The following is a 15,284-nucleotide window of genomic DNA, read 5'->3' as shown; positions in this document are numbered from 1 at the left end:
GCAAATGGAGATAATTGATTCACTATATTTGTTCTGCTGCCTGATTACTAAGTGAAAATCTACCACCGGGGAAACTTTTGTGTAGCCAGCACACAAGTAGCTCAGTATTATGGTAAAGACTAGCCTCCATTGTGTGGTCTTAACATTATCAGTGGTGTTACCCACAGACTGAATAGGCTTTAGAAATACAGGCCTTCACAGGAATTGCCCTGGCTTAAATATTCCATGGAGCCTTCTGAAATAACATCCCCCAAACCTTCATTTGAAACAATAAAGAAGGAGGGGATATATGAATATCTACAGCTTCAGTTATATCAAAAAGGATTAGGTATTTAAAATGAGAAAAGTTAAAAATGTATTTTAGCTTTAAGAATCTGAGGTTAAGGAATAATCCAAGATATATCGGGAAAAGTCAACAATATTCTTCAAAATGGTATGTTCTAAGATCTGCCCGACCTGCTTTCTCTGCTTGTTCTACCTTTGACTTTCCTGAAACAAACCTAAACTCCCCCGAGTGGATTGAGTGGCCCGTCTTGCTGAAGAGCCTGCTTGTTTCATCAAGTCCAGTCCAGCTCTGGCATTGGAGTATCTCTCTGAGTCCTCAGGCTGCTCTGTCAGAACCGTGGTGTCGTGCACGTCCCAGAAAAGGATGGGGGACTTCACTGTTATGGCCCGGCTCCAGTTCTGGGGTGTGTGTGTGTGTGTGTGTGTAGGTCTAGGGTAGGGCCAGCCTGTGTGCTCTGCTGAGTCAGTGTGTCTTAGAACCAGTGACGTTCCCGCCTAAGTTGGGTCTAGACTTCTGGCCTCCCTGAGAAATGAAGCAGTGGAAGTCTGAATAAGGAAAGTGGCAGCCTCTTTTGAAGACTGATTTTTTGATGACAAGTCATGGCAAGGTGTGAGGGAGAAGGCTGATTTGTAAACGTGCAGCTTGTGGAACTGGGCTGAATGTTGGGGTTTTCTTTTTCTTTTCTTTCTTTCTCCCTTCCCTTCCCTTCCCTTCCCTCTCCTCCCCTTCCCTTCCCTCTTTTTCCCCCCGTACCGTGAGGCATGTGCGATCCTAGTTCCCCCGACCAGGGGTCAAAGCCACGCCCCCTGCAGTGGAAGCGCGGAGTCTTAACCACTGGACCGCCGGGGGAGTCCCTCTATTCGTGTTTTCAACGGCTGTCCTCACCCGCCAGCATCAGTGTCAACAGCTCCGCTCACGGTTGAGCCATCTGAAGGCAGACCCTGTGCCCAGTCTCAGCTCTTGAACTGCCGCGTGCCTGGCAGAGTGTCCTGTGCCCATGGATGATGACTGCTCACTGGGACGAGGGACGGGCCATCCATAAACGCGGTCGTGCTTCTGGCCGGGGGAGGCGCTGGCGTTGTCCAGTCTCGGCCAACTCCTTCCCTCCAGCCTCGCCTTCCGCCTTCCCTTGTGAGATTCTGCGTTGGGCTGGAGGGGAGTGACGTACGTTAACCTCCTCTGGACTTCCTCTCAGGCTAGGATCTTCTGCTCCCAGGGACGGGGTACCCAGAGGAATGGAGAGGGTGCTCCGTTCGTCCCCGCTCTCCTCCTCCATCTGCTGGTCTGCGCTTCCCGTGGCTCCACTCAAAATTAGGAAAAGTACTCAGGCCGAGAGAACACCGTCTGCCTTCCTTCTGATACAGAAGTAATCTCGTCGGAGGAAGCAGGAACTCTCCCTGCTTTTCCTAGTCTTTATTTCTAATCTGACCCCTCATCCAAGGTGCTCACCCTGAGTGGGTGCCGACCCGGAAGCCTTCAAGTGGGACACGGAAGCAAGAATATTCTAGCATTACAAGATCAGCGCCTGCAGGTGGACAGTCAAAGTGTACAGTACCACTGCCGCTGCCTAAAGATGTGCGAGTTGGTAGCGTGGCTACTTACATTCTCAGACTAGCACATCTGAAGGAAGTTTATCACACTGATTTCCTGGGGGCTGTTTCCAAGCCTGCTGAGATTAATTAAATCAAACCCCATGCAACAACTATTCTGAAGCAAAATGGCTTATTAAATTCCGGCGCACATGCTGGATTACTGAATTTGTATTGTCCAACTAGATGATTATGTTTTTGTTTGTTTCCTACTATAGGACTTTAATATCCTTTTTTTTATTTCTGTGGGTGGATACAACCAATCTCTTTTGGTTATTCTTTCCTGCTGGGATGAGGTCTCTCTAGGGAAGAAGGAAATGCCTGCTGTCAGCAGGACAGGACTGTTTTCTAGGCTTTCCTGGAAAGTTGTTTCTGTAGAACTAGGTCTTTCTCTGCCCACAGTGCTTCTGTTTTTCTTGGGCTGGGGATTTTTAAGAAGGCTTTGTGTCAGTTGGAACACTTGTCTTCTGAGATGAAGATAGTGGCCATCTGTGCAGATCGGTCTGGGAGGAACACAAGGTTGGCTCAGCAGGAAGGTTCCTGGTCCCTTGTCACCCGGACCCGGGGCAGCCACTCCTCTGTGTGTGCTTCTGGGTCAACTAAAAAGACCTGGGAAGCACTTCGGTCATTATTGAGAGAGGATTTTTTTAAAAAACATAATGCTGTTGAAATCGTGTGTGTGTGTGTGTGTGTGTGTGTGTATTTTACTGTTTCTTCCAAATAGAAGAATTTCTTTTATGTGATTGTTTTAAAGAGAGCTGGTCATGCAGTGACCAGTTATTACACAAGACATGCCTGGTTAGTGAACTTTTCCTTGTACAAACTCACGGCTGCGGGATTCAGAAAGAATTAACTTGGAACACATTTCTCATGGGCTTTTAGATGGAAAGATATTTCCCCATTGGGAGGATCCCACAGCTTTCACCTTAGAGGAGTGAGAACTTCAGCCCTGTGTCGGGATCCACTCACTGAGGGCTCGGGAGGAGATCAGGGTGGTTTCGGGTTCCCAGGGCAGGGTGCCATCTGAGTGCAGAAGCCCTTGGAATGCGCTGCGCATTGGCTGCCTGTGTGCTCCGTGCTGCCTCGGCGAGAGGCAGAGGGAGATGGGGGAGTGGTGGCCCTCATCTCAGAACCTGCAGGACATATCTGAGCACCTGCTGCTTCCATGTGGAGGACCAGATGGTGGAAATGTTACAAGGGTGAGGTGGATGGTTTCAACGAAGTGGTTATAGAGGGCTGGTAACTACGGTGATAGCCCAGCAGGGAGGTGGCCACACCTGCTTGCTGGTGCTTGACGGGGTATCTACGCGGGAATTCAGACAGACTTCTGGCATCTGTCCTGGGCTCTCCGGCTGAACCTGTCTACGTCAGTCATGAGGTTTGGATGGTCAAGGAAAGGTCTCTGTAAAATACCCAAGTCCTGGTGTTTGGCTGTGTGGAAGACGCAGCAGTGGTGCATAGGTGGTTTTCTTTAGCTGGACTAACATTGGTAAAAGTCAGCATCTGACCCAGAAGAGGCAAGCATTGGCAGAAGAGAGTGGGAATTCGAGAGTTCAGGCGATGTGTAATTGTATTCGTGGAGAGTTTTAAATTCTTATTTAATTTAAAAAATTAAGCTTTTTTATTTTGAGATAATTATAGATTCACATGCATGGTAAAATACAGTGATATTTACGTGATATTGTACAACACCACAGCCAGGATATTGACATTGATTCGTGAAGCTAAATAACATTTCCATCACCAAGAGGGTCACTTGTGTTGTCCTTTTATTTCAAAAGTGTTATAAAATTCGAATCGTACAGTGTGTTAGGTATTGCTTTTCTTACTCAACACAATTCTCTGAAGATGATACTACTCCTTCTTTGGATATGGGCCTTGCATATATGTTCTCTGACTCTGCAGCTTGTCTCTTTAACCTCTTAACAGGGTCCTTTGCAGAACAAAAGTTTTTCATTTTGATGAGATCTAATTTATTGATTTTTTTCCTTTTATGGATTATGCTTCTGGTGTCAAGTCTAAGAACTCTTTGCCTAGCCTTAGATCTTGAAGATTTTCTTCTGTTGTTTTTTAAGTTTTATAGTTTTACATTTAAGTCCATGACCCATTTGAGTTAGTTTTTGTATAAGGTGTGAGATTTAGGTTGTGGTTTTTGTGAAGTTTTTGTTTGTTTGTTTGTTTGTTTTTGCCTGTAGATGTCTAATTGCTCCAGCCCCTTTTTTGTTAAAAAGGCTATCCCTCTTCTGTTCAATGCCTTTTGCACCTTTATCAAAAATCAGTTGGGCGTATTTGTGTAGGTCTGTTTCTGAGTTCTCTTTTCTGTTGAATTTAGCTATGTGTCTCAGCCAATATCACAGTCTTGATTACTATAGCTATGAGTCTTGAAATTGGGTGGATTGATTCCTCCCACTTTATTCTTTTTCAAAATTGTTTTAGCTAGTCCAGCTCCTTTCCCTTTCTACATAAATTTTAGAATAATCTTATCATATCTACAAAAAAATCTTGCTGGAATTTGGGGAGAATTGACATCTTTACTATGTTGAATTTTCCAGTCAGTGAACACAATATGTCTCTCCATTTCTTTCATCAGCATTGTGTAGTTTTAAGCATGCAATTTCTGTTCATGTTTGCATAGATTTACACCTAAGTATTTCATTTTTTGGAGAACTTGTAAATGGTATTGTATTTTTTATTTCAATGTCCATGTGTTCATCGCTAGTATATAGAAATACAGTAATATTTTTTTTGGATGTTTAACTTGTATTATTTAACCTTGTAGAGCTCACTAATTAGTTCTAGGAGTTTTTTGGTAGATTCCTAGGGATTTTCTATGTAGACAGTCATGTCATCTGCAAATAGGGATGGTTTAATTTCTTCCTTTCTAAGCTGTATGCCTTTCATTTCCTTTTCTTGCCTTATCGCACTGGCTAGAACTTCTCATGATGTGTTGAATAAGAGTGGTGAGAGCAAAGTCCTTGCCTCTTCTTTTTGATCTTAGCGGGAAAGCATCCTGTCTTTTCACCATTAAGTATAATGTTAGCTGTAGGTTTTTGGTAAGTGCTCCTTATCAAGTTGAGGAAATTGCCCTCTATTCCATTTTTTTGAGAGTTTTTTTTGTGATGACTGAATTTTATCAAATGTTTTTTCTATCGATTGATATGATCATATGATTTTTTTCTTTAGCCCGTTAATATAATGAATTATATTGATTAATTTTCAAACATTGAACCAGCCTTGGATCCCTGGAATAAACCCAAATGGAATAAACCCCACTTGGTCATGTGTATAATTATTTTTATATATTGTTGTATTCTCTTCTGTTTTTTTAAGCATTCTTATGTCTATATTCATGAAGGATATTGGTCTGTCTGTAGTTGGGTTTTTGTATTTGTTTTCGTTTGTTTTTGGTGGTGGTGGTAGGGTACTATCTTTATCTGGTTTTGGTATGAGGGTAATACTAGCTTCATAAAATGAATAGAAAATGTCTTTCATTTCCTGGATGACAAAGGGTGGAATTGGTGTTAATTCTTTCTTAAATATTTGGTAGAATTCTTCAGTGAGAGCATTTGGGCCTGGAGATTTCTTCTTAGTTTTGAAATGATATATTCAATTTCTGTAAATGATTACGGTCTGTTGAAGTTATCTATTTCATATTGTGTGAATTGTGGTAGTTTTTGTTTCTTGAGCAAGTGGTCCATTTTGTCTAAGTTGTCCAATATGTGTGTATAGAGTTGTTCATAGTATTCCCTTATTATCGTTTTTTTTTTTAAAGAATCAATTTTATTTATTTATTTATTTTTGGTTGCGTTGGGTCTTTGTTGCTGCGTGCAGGCTTTCTCTCGTTGCACTGAGTGGGGGCTACTCTTCGTTGCGGTGCACAGGCTTCTCATTGTGGTGGATTCTCTTGTTGCGTAGCACGGGCTCTAGGTGTGCGGGCTTCAGTAGTTGCGGCACGCAGGCTCAGTAGTTGTGGCTCATGGGCTTAGTTGCTCCTCAGCATGTGGGATCTTCCTGGGCCAGGGCTCAAACCCATGTCCCCTGCAGATTCTTAACCACTGTGTCATCAGGGAAGTCCCCCTTATTATCTTTTTGATGTCTGTAGTGTTGGTAGTGTTACCTTATTTCATTCCTAATATTGGTATATTGTGTCTTCTTTTCTTTGTTCTTTGTCAACCTTGTTAGAAAGTTTGTAAATTTTATTACTCTTTTAAAAGAACCAGCTTTTAGTTTTACTGATTTTTGCTGTTTCTGTTTTCAATTTCTTTTATATCTGTTCTTGCCTTTATTATTTCTTTCCTTTGCTTGCTTTGGGTTTATTTTGCTCTTTCTCTAGGTTCTTGAGGTGGGAGTTTAGACTACTAATTTGAGAAGTTTCTTATTTTCTTATGTATTTATTTAATGCTGTAAATTTCCCTCAGAGCATTGCTTTAGCGGTGTTCTACAAATTTTGATATGTTGCATTCTCATTTTCATTTTCATTCGGTTAAATGTATTTTTTAAATCTCTCTCTAGACTTCCTCTTTGACCTGTGGATTATTTAAAAGTATGTTGTTTAGTTTCCAGATGTTTGGAGATTTTCCTTTTATCTTTCTGTTATTGATTTCCAGTTTATTCCATTATGGTTGGAGAATACATTCTGTATGATTTCAGTTCTTTAAAAATTTTTGAAGTTTGTTTTATAGCCCAGAATATTGTCTGTCTTGATCTGTGTTCTATGTGTATTTGAGAAGACTGTATATGTTCTGTTGCTGTAGGGTGGAATGTGCTATAACTGTCTAATCCTGTTGGTTAATGCTGTTAATCCTGCATTGGCGTGTTTTGTTGTAGTGATGTTAATAGTGATTATTTGTTTCTTGCTTTTGTTTTTTTCTGGTGAGGGAAGGGGAATGAGGATTAGACAGTGAAGAATTTGAAATCATATTGTCTGGCAAGAATAAGGAGGCTAAAACTCCATATTGCCAATCTAGGGCGACTTTGACAACCATCCAAGGAAAGAGTAGAGTTTCTATTCTGTGTTGAAAATGTAGGTACCAGAGGGCCAGTTTATTACCCCATTGTTTTAGGATTAGAAAGTCTGAAGAAAACCGTGCTTGATCTCAAAATTAGAGGTCAGACAGCTAAAGTTGCTGACCAGGACTGGAGGAAAAGGATATATTTCAAGGCTGTTTACATTACTTCTTGTTGAATAGTATTTATTAGTTAGCTGGCTTATTGCTTATTAAGTATTCAGTCTTTAATTAGATCTAGAGCAGAGTCATGGGTTATTGACATAAAAGCTATATTATTAATCTATTCTAAAAAGTTTGTTATGTAATTCCTCTATTCCAGACCTGGTGTTAGTTCCTGAGAATATAAAAATAAACTAGAGAGACATGGACTTAAGTATTTTTGATTCTCCCACAGAAGAAAAACCTAGAAATCTCAATGGCTTCCACAAAGACTGATTACTGGAAAACATAAGAATAAATTAAACCTTGAAGATGATTTTAGTTTCAGATGCTGCAACTTAAATATGAAAGACAGTATTAAATATGCTGTGCAGGGAAACTGTTTTATTACACGGTTGCATAGTCACTTTCAGTTAAAAGCCTGGCATTTCTTGCAGGTCTCCTGTGTGCCAGGCACTGTAGTGAGTGCAGGAGATCTGGCTTTGCTTAGCCCCTGGTGTACTCTTTCTTTCTTAAGTCTGATTGTTATAAAGATAGAGGCCAAGTATAAATTTCTTAAACCTTATATGCATTTTTATGTATTATTTCTTAAGAAATAGAAGCTTCCATGTGTACTGAAAACTTTTATTTACATCATTTTTTCAGTAACACAACTATATAAAGAATATCTACATAAGTCATGTTGAATTTAAATACAAACAGATCCGGTATCAGTGTCAATACTGAAGTTACCTCACATCGTTTTGTAAACACACTATTAGTTTAACCTGTTTAACCAGGTATAATTATAGAAGGGCAGCAAAGACCTTGGTCTATTACTTTTCATGTGACACAACAAAAAGTGAGAAAATACAGTTAAATGTATCATAGTATTTGCTTTCTTTTTCCCAATGACATCACAGTTTCCCTTTAATATCTCTTTTTCAGATCACGAAAACATGTTATTCTCCCAGAAAACCAGTTGCTTTGATTAATGGGGCCAGGCCAGTCCAAGGACAGATTAAGCACACAGGAACCTGGCATGAACCCTGGAAATGGTCCTGTCTTCTTTCTGTCCCCTTGGGGCTCTTTAATTTAATCACCGTGTTTTCTGTTAATTCTCTAAAGAAGTTCCATATATCTAAATAAATGGTAGATGATTGGTTGATAATCTATTTTTGATATTTTACTTTTATTTTAAAAAATTTTTATTGGGAATTCCCTGGTGGTCCAGTGGTTAGGACTCCGCACTTCCACTGCAGGAGGCCCAGGTTCAGGGAACTAAGATCCCACAAGCAGCGTGGGGCGGCCAAAAAAAAAAAAAAAGATTTTATTGAAATATAGTTGATTTACAATGTTGTGTTAGTTTCAGGTGTACAGCAAAGTGATTCAGTTATACATACATATATAAACATATATATTCTTTTTTTACATTCTCTTCCATTATAGGTGGTTGACAGACTATTAATTGTTAAAAAATAACAAGCTCATGCTTTATTGTTTATCATTTTATTAACAAGCCTCCTCCTTTCTTCCTAGTATAAAAAGAAGCGGAAAATGGTCTATTCAACTTCTTTGTTATTCCTCAGTTAATCACAGCATGGCGGACGTGGACACCGCTGTACTTCCCTGATTCACCATTATTTTTAACTGTGACATTAAGTTCTTAGAGATATTTGGAAGAAAGTGATCAAATGCCTGTATAACAATTCAGGCATGTATCCGTTGGTCTGGCCGATACGGTTTGCCTTAGATAAATCACGTAACTTCTTTGAGCCTTGTTTCCCTGTCCGTGAAGTGAATCTGGGTGATCATAAGGGACCCTGCCTATTTAGTTATGGCTGTTTTCACTGTCGTCTCTGGCTGGTCTCTGAGCTCCAGTGGGTAGAGAGCTGTGGCCGGTGGTCTTTGTATCTGTGACAGCCCCAATGCTGCAAATGCGTTTGCCTTCTGGGGCCAGGCATGTAACAGGAGCTATGCCGTTTGGATGGAAACTCAGTAGGTTCTGCCTGTCGGGTCCCAAGGGAAGGTGGCCCAGTGTTAGCAAACTTTCTTATTTTCCAAGAGAATCCAGAAATCTTAATGCAAGTGAAATCTCTCTATTCTTTTTTTTAATGTTTTATTTTTTATTTAATTTATTTTTGGCTGTGTTGGGTCTTTGTTGCTTCGTGCAGCCTTTCTCTAGTTGTGGCGAGCGGGGGCTACTCTTCGTTGCGGTGCACGGGCTTCTCATGGCGGTGGCTTCTCTTGTTGCGGAGCACGGGCTCTAGGTGCGCGGGCTTCAGTAGTTGTGGCTCGCGGGCTCTAGAGCGCAGGCTCAGTAGTTGTGGTGCACGGGCTTAGTTGCTCCGCGGCATGTGGGATCTTCCCAGACCAGGGCTCGAACCCGTGTCCCCTGCATTGGCATGTGGATTCTTAACCACTGAGCCACGAGGGAAGCCCGAAATCTCTCTATTCTTAAATATTGAAAATGAATTCGGTTTTTAAAAAACTCCCCGTGTAGGCCAAAACGGCATGAGAGCTATGAAATTCAAGCTGAAAACCCGTGCTTGCCAGTCCTGAGCATGCTTTTAAAAATGCGTGTTGAATTACCAGCAGTTCACTGAGCTGCTTTATGATATGGCTGCCACAAATAGAGATCTTTTAGAAACGTCTGAGAAACATTCATCTGTCTTCTTGTAGTAAGAGCTTGTTTTACTCCACAATTATGACATTACTTGTTTTTTTAAAAATTTTTATGTTATATTGAAGTACAGTTGATTAACCATGTTGTGTTAGTTTCAGGTGTACAGCACAGTGATTCAGTTATACATATACATGTATCTATTCTTTTTCAAATTCTTTTCCCATTTAGGTTATTACAGAATATTGAGCAGAGTTCCCTGTGCTGTACAGTAGGCCCTTGTTGGTTATCTATTTTAAATATAGCAGTGTGTACCTGACATTACTTGTATATAGTGATTAACAGTACTAGTAATAACAAGTACCATAACAAGCATGCCTACTGTGTGCCATGCGGTGCTGGGAGGGCATTATTCTCTGCATAAGAAAGATGCACATATTGAAGATCAGAAAGTTTAAATAATGACCTGAGCTGGCACATTCTGTCTAATGGCTGAGCTGAGATTGTAACCCTGTGGTTCATTCTTCACCATTCCTGCCTGTTACCACCTTCTTACTCTATTAAGAATGAATGGACTGCACGCCTGAAACTAACACAACATTGTTAATCAACTATACTCCAATATGAAATAAAAATTTTTTAAAAAAGAATGAGTTGGCACCACAGCAAAGCCACCAGCCTCATTTGTTTCTTTTTTAAACAGTTTTATTGACATATAATTGATATACACGTACTACTATATATAAAATAGATAACCAATGAGGACCTACTGTATAGTACAGGGAATCATACTCAATATTTTGTAATAACCTATGAGGGAAAAGAATCTGAAAAAGTATAGATAGATATGTATAACTGAATCACTTTGCTGTACACCTGAAACTAATACAACTACAATTTTTAAAAAAAAGAAATATAATTGACATACTGTGCCACTCATCCATTTAAGGTGCAGAATTAAATTGTTTTTATTATATTCACAGAGTCATGCGAATCATCCCCACGGTCAATTTTAGAACATGTTCATTGCCCCAAAAAGAGACCCCCATGCCCACTAACAGTCACTCCCCTTTCCCCCCAGACCCCCAATTCTTTGTGCAATTAGTTACCAATAAATAATGACTGTTAATAACTGATGGCTTAAGCTCCTTTTAAAGAATGAAGCTGATATTAGCCATATTTTAATATTCATATTTAATATTTATCTAGTATTAACCATATTCTAGTATTTGTTTGAAATAATAGATGATTTGGTTCAGTATATGAAATTTTAACAGCTGATTAGCTGAAATTTTTCCTCATTAAATTCTTTGACAAAGGAGTACTCTTTTTTTCTAATAATTCTTTGGAATGTCTCTGGAAGCTGTTGTAAAAGAATGTAATTTTCCCTTGAGGAAATGCCTAAGGTCATGGGCTCCAGAGTCAGCCGGCCTGGGCCCAAGTTCCGGCACTCACTGGCGCGTGATTTTCCCCGCTCCCTGATTGTCGCACAGGATCCTAGGGCCAAGGTCCTAGGGCCTTTCCGAGGGTTCAGAGAGGTTCTCCATGAGGGGCACTTCACACAGGGGCTGCGTTTAGTAAGAGCTGAGGGTTAAGTGACTGTGCTCCCGTATTTGTCATCAGTACCTGCTATAGCCTCGCAGCCGATACATGTCTGAGTGAAAAGTTGCGTTGAAATTATTAACCTACTTGTGGAAAACTCCTCTTCGGTTTCTTTTTTTTTTTTTTTTCTTCCCTGTAGGAGGAATCCCGCCTTGGGAAGGAAGCCTGGCTGGGTGACATGCAAGCTATTTCTAGAAAGGCTGAGTCTTCCCACCACCCTTAGTGTAAAGATGAGATAAGCGTGACTTCAATGCTATGATTTTTTATGGTCCTGTCTTTATCCTTCCTTAAGCTGTATCCCTTAATTTTTCAAAACCTTCATTTCTAGTAATTTTGGGTGCTACTAATGGGGTTACAGTTTGCCGTGCAGATTTTATCGGCATTAGAAAACTCACTGTGTTGTTCTGTATCGTTAAGCAGACCCATTAAACAAGACCTAGTCTGTCCAAACGCACCTGACGAGACCCCGGGGGGTGGGCTGGGGGTGTGTACCGCAGTGACCCGCATGTTGTGGCACTGTTCTGCGTGCTGGCGGGGGGCCTCACAGGGGGCAAGGGGCACCATGATTGTCATTGCTGCATTTGGGATCGGGTTTTATGGGGCTTCTCGAGAAAGACATCTACTCACATACATTTCCTGCTCATGGTAACTGGCTAGCAAAGGTAGAGAAAGATTTCTACGTGCACACATGACTTCCTAGCAAAACGTTAAAGCCTCTCTCTTTTTTTTTTTTTGAGTTATTATTTCCAGTACTCTCTTGAGTTCTTTCTCTTACTGAGTCTAAATCTCTTCATTTTGTTTTCTTTGATTTGTATGTTGAGGTTGTTTTAGCAGAGGACTGAGTGTTTCAAAAATCACATAAATTGAACATACATTTTTCACCTATAAGTCAAATATAATGAATGCAAACTTCCTTCCATGTAGACATAACTCTTCCCTGTGGAAAATGCCATCAAAGCAAACCAAGGTTGGTGGCAGAACTAGAAACATCTGACCAGGCATCCTCACTCCTTAAACTTAGTACCCGAAAAAGCGTCATGTCCAAAAGTTGGAACTCTTTCTACGTGGAAAGTTTTCAGAGATCCAAATCAAGGCATGTATTACTTTATAACGCTCTCCATTGGCTGACGGTGGCCTTACCTGTTGGCGCACCTGGCCTGGGGGAGGAAGAGAGGTGACCTGCATTGCTCTCCACACTGGGATTGGAAATTTAGAGCATTCGTTCAAATCCTGATCTTGCCCTGTGCGATTTTTAAAATGATCATGCAAGCATCCTCTGAAATGGTGCTACCTGGGTTTTTCATGTATTGGTTCACTTCCTACATACAACACAGTGAGCAGACATTAGTACTCGCACCCTGTGAAGGAGACTAAGCTCAGGGAGGTTAGGTAACTTGTTAAAAGTCACCCAGAAAAGCTAATTTCCTTCACAGGACTGTTGTGAGAAGTTACATAAAGTACTAAGTGAAGAGTCACTAGCTGCTGCTTTTTTCTTAAAACGTATTAAAAATCATTCAGTCTTATTAATTAACATATATTAAGTTCCCACATAGCCTAAATAAACCTTTAACAATCCACCTGTGATTCTCTATCAAAATAAAGATTACAGGAATTCAGAAGGATTCTTGTTCTTCTGGTAGAATGATCTGAGAAATGTGATTTCTATGGTTTACAAAATGGAGGCTAATTATTTAGTAAACAGGGATGTATTATACATTAATTTTATAACATCTTATGGAAGAGTTACCTATCCTTTTCTTGGATATCGATGAAGATGTACTTATTTCAAACATGCCAACTAATATTCAAGACTTCTGTCGATTTAGTGAATGTTTATCAGGATTTTAATGAACTACCATCTTTTTATCCTAAAAAGCAATTTAAAATTTAGAATGATCCTCTGTCTTAGTTGAATACAAAGAATGATTCCCTGAACGCTTAACTTATGGTGATCTATAGGAATGTTTTAAATCAGTGACAAACATCATCTCCATTTAGATTTTCATTGTACATTTTACATTACAGTGTCTTTAAACATCCATGGGGAACTAGATATAAAAGATTCCCACCTAATATAGAAGGACTTCTCTTATCTTTGAGGTATCCACAATCAAAAACCTGAGTTTACATTCACACTAGAAAGAAAGGCATGTAGTAATTTGAGAGTTGAATTATATTCATTATTGTTTTCAAATCACCTCATATAATGACTGGCTCCTTCTTTATTCATGGCAGTGTTGACCGCCATGTTTGAATGACTGATTTTGAAGAAGTATGTGGTATCTGTGCTCACTGAGAATGACTGATTTTGAGAAATCAGTGTTAAACTCCTTTGAATGTTGAAATTCCCAACAGAAAATCCTCTGGGAAGAATTTTTGGTTCTACCCAAACCCAAGTAGTCAGACTGCTTTTGTCCTGAAACCCAAATGATGCAGCTGAACAGAACCGCCCCTGTTGACTGGGTCACAGGTGGGCCCAGCTGTCACCTGTCCACACACCCACTGCCTGGTCCCAAGCAAGCACCCTCCCACGTATGGGAAAGAGGGGGAAACATACAGATAGGGCCAGCCGCATTGCCAAGATGATCACATTCTCATTGTTGTTGCTAGTTTGGGTTTTTCTGGAGTGTATATTTAACTTGTTGATTTTTTTTCTCTCTGATGTGTAATTGTTGTTATACATTAACTTAATGCCAGGCAGCAGCATGAACCTACAAATCACACTGGTGGGTTTTTGTGTTCTGTGCAGGACAAAGTTCAAAGCTCTGATAATTTCATGGTCTGAGCTCTCCTGCTGAGCGACCAGGACCTAAAATAAATTCATCCCTACTGTGGTGTGACCTCGGTGGTGGCCTTTTGAAGACTTGGAAAGGTAGGATGGGTCCAGTCTGCTGTTTTTAAATGAAATAGTTCTTTCGTTATCTTAAGGGAGATCGGAGTGAAAGGAAAACCCATTGTTTTATTTTTGTTCTGAGTTTAAGGTCAAGTGGTAGCGTGTATCAAAAGTAAGCATTGCTTTACTGTTACAGAATTTGAGTGGATATATGAGTTGTTCCCCAGGAAATAAATCACGCCTTTCAGGGCAGGCGCTGGGAATCAGTCTTTCGAGAAGTGCATTCATTTTACATTATGTTTTGCTTCTCCAGGGGACCTACTCTGTAATTGTATTTGTTACCAATTTGGGCATTTCCCCCTTTTATGTAACTTAATATAAGCCTTTCCTAATAATGGAGACCAGAGCACCTCACTGTGACGTGTGTTTGTGGCGCTGAGTAGATGCTAGTTTGTGTGACCAAGGGCTATACAGTAAATGCTTTTGTTTATAACTGTTCCCAGCACACATGACAGGCACTAGGTAAAATTTTATTGCTTGCTTTATGAAAGATTTTTTTCACAAGGGATTTTATTTATTGGCAACGTTCTGCCATGAGTATGATTTTTTTAGGGGCCTATAATTTAGATTTTTCTGATTCAAGGCTATAATTTACTCTAAAGCTACTTGGAAATCCATTCTGTAAGAAATAAACCAATGCAGAGAATTAAGGGACTGAGATTTGCAAGGACCAAATTAAGTTAGGACTTTGATTTTACCTCTGGAAATAATTTACTTCTTCAATTTTGAGTCCATTAGTAGCCTGTCATTTTTGACATCATGATTATTGACAATTCTGCATATCTAGTCTTTGAATATGCTCTCATTTCAGAAACCTTAAGCAAATCATTTGTCTCAACATACAAGGCATGGCATTTTAGAGATCGTATGAGGCATTTTATTGAAAATTTCTGATTACCTGGATTTAACAGTTTCTTCCAGAGAAACAGAACTGAAATGAGAGAGCGAGAGAGACCGAGAAGTTGACTGGCTTTAAGGAATGAGCTCATACAGTTGCAGGGCTGGCAACAGCACAGTCTACAGGGCAGCTCGCCAGGCTGGAGGGTCTAGCAGGAGCTGATATCGCAGTCTTGCCCCAAAGGCAGTCTTGAGGCTGAATCCCTTTCTCTTTGGGAGACCTCAGTCTTTTAAGGCCATCTACTGA

At 40.2% G+C, this 15,284-nt stretch overlaps 1 protein-coding gene across 7 annotated transcripts in view; it reads left to right on the top strand.

Moving 5' to 3' along the window:
* Window positions 1–15,284, top strand: part of SPATA13 (spermatogenesis associated 13) — a 216,867-nt gene that overhangs the window by 101,312 nt on the left and 100,271 nt on the right. For 5 of the 7 annotated variants that reach the window (XM_036831292.1, XM_036831296.1, XM_036831295.1 and 2 more), the window contains exon 2: window positions 13,997–14,119. The exons of 1 other annotated variant lie outside the window; for it this stretch is intronic. The gene's annotated coding sequence lies outside the window, so the exon portion shown is untranslated. Of the gene's footprint in view, window positions 1–13,498; window positions 14,120–15,284 lie in introns of those variants that run through there. One more of the 7 variants, XM_036831291.1, reaches the window with a different exon arrangement.

Source organism: Balaenoptera musculus, chromosome 18 (assembly GCF_009873245.2).
Source record: "Balaenoptera musculus isolate JJ_BM4_2016_0621 chromosome 18, mBalMus1.pri.v3, whole genome shotgun sequence".
Lineage (NCBI taxonomy): Eukaryota > Metazoa > Chordata > Mammalia > Artiodactyla > Balaenopteridae > Balaenoptera > Balaenoptera musculus.
The sequence above is the reverse complement of the archived record's forward strand: the minus strand, read 5'-3'. Positions and strand labels throughout refer to the sequence as shown.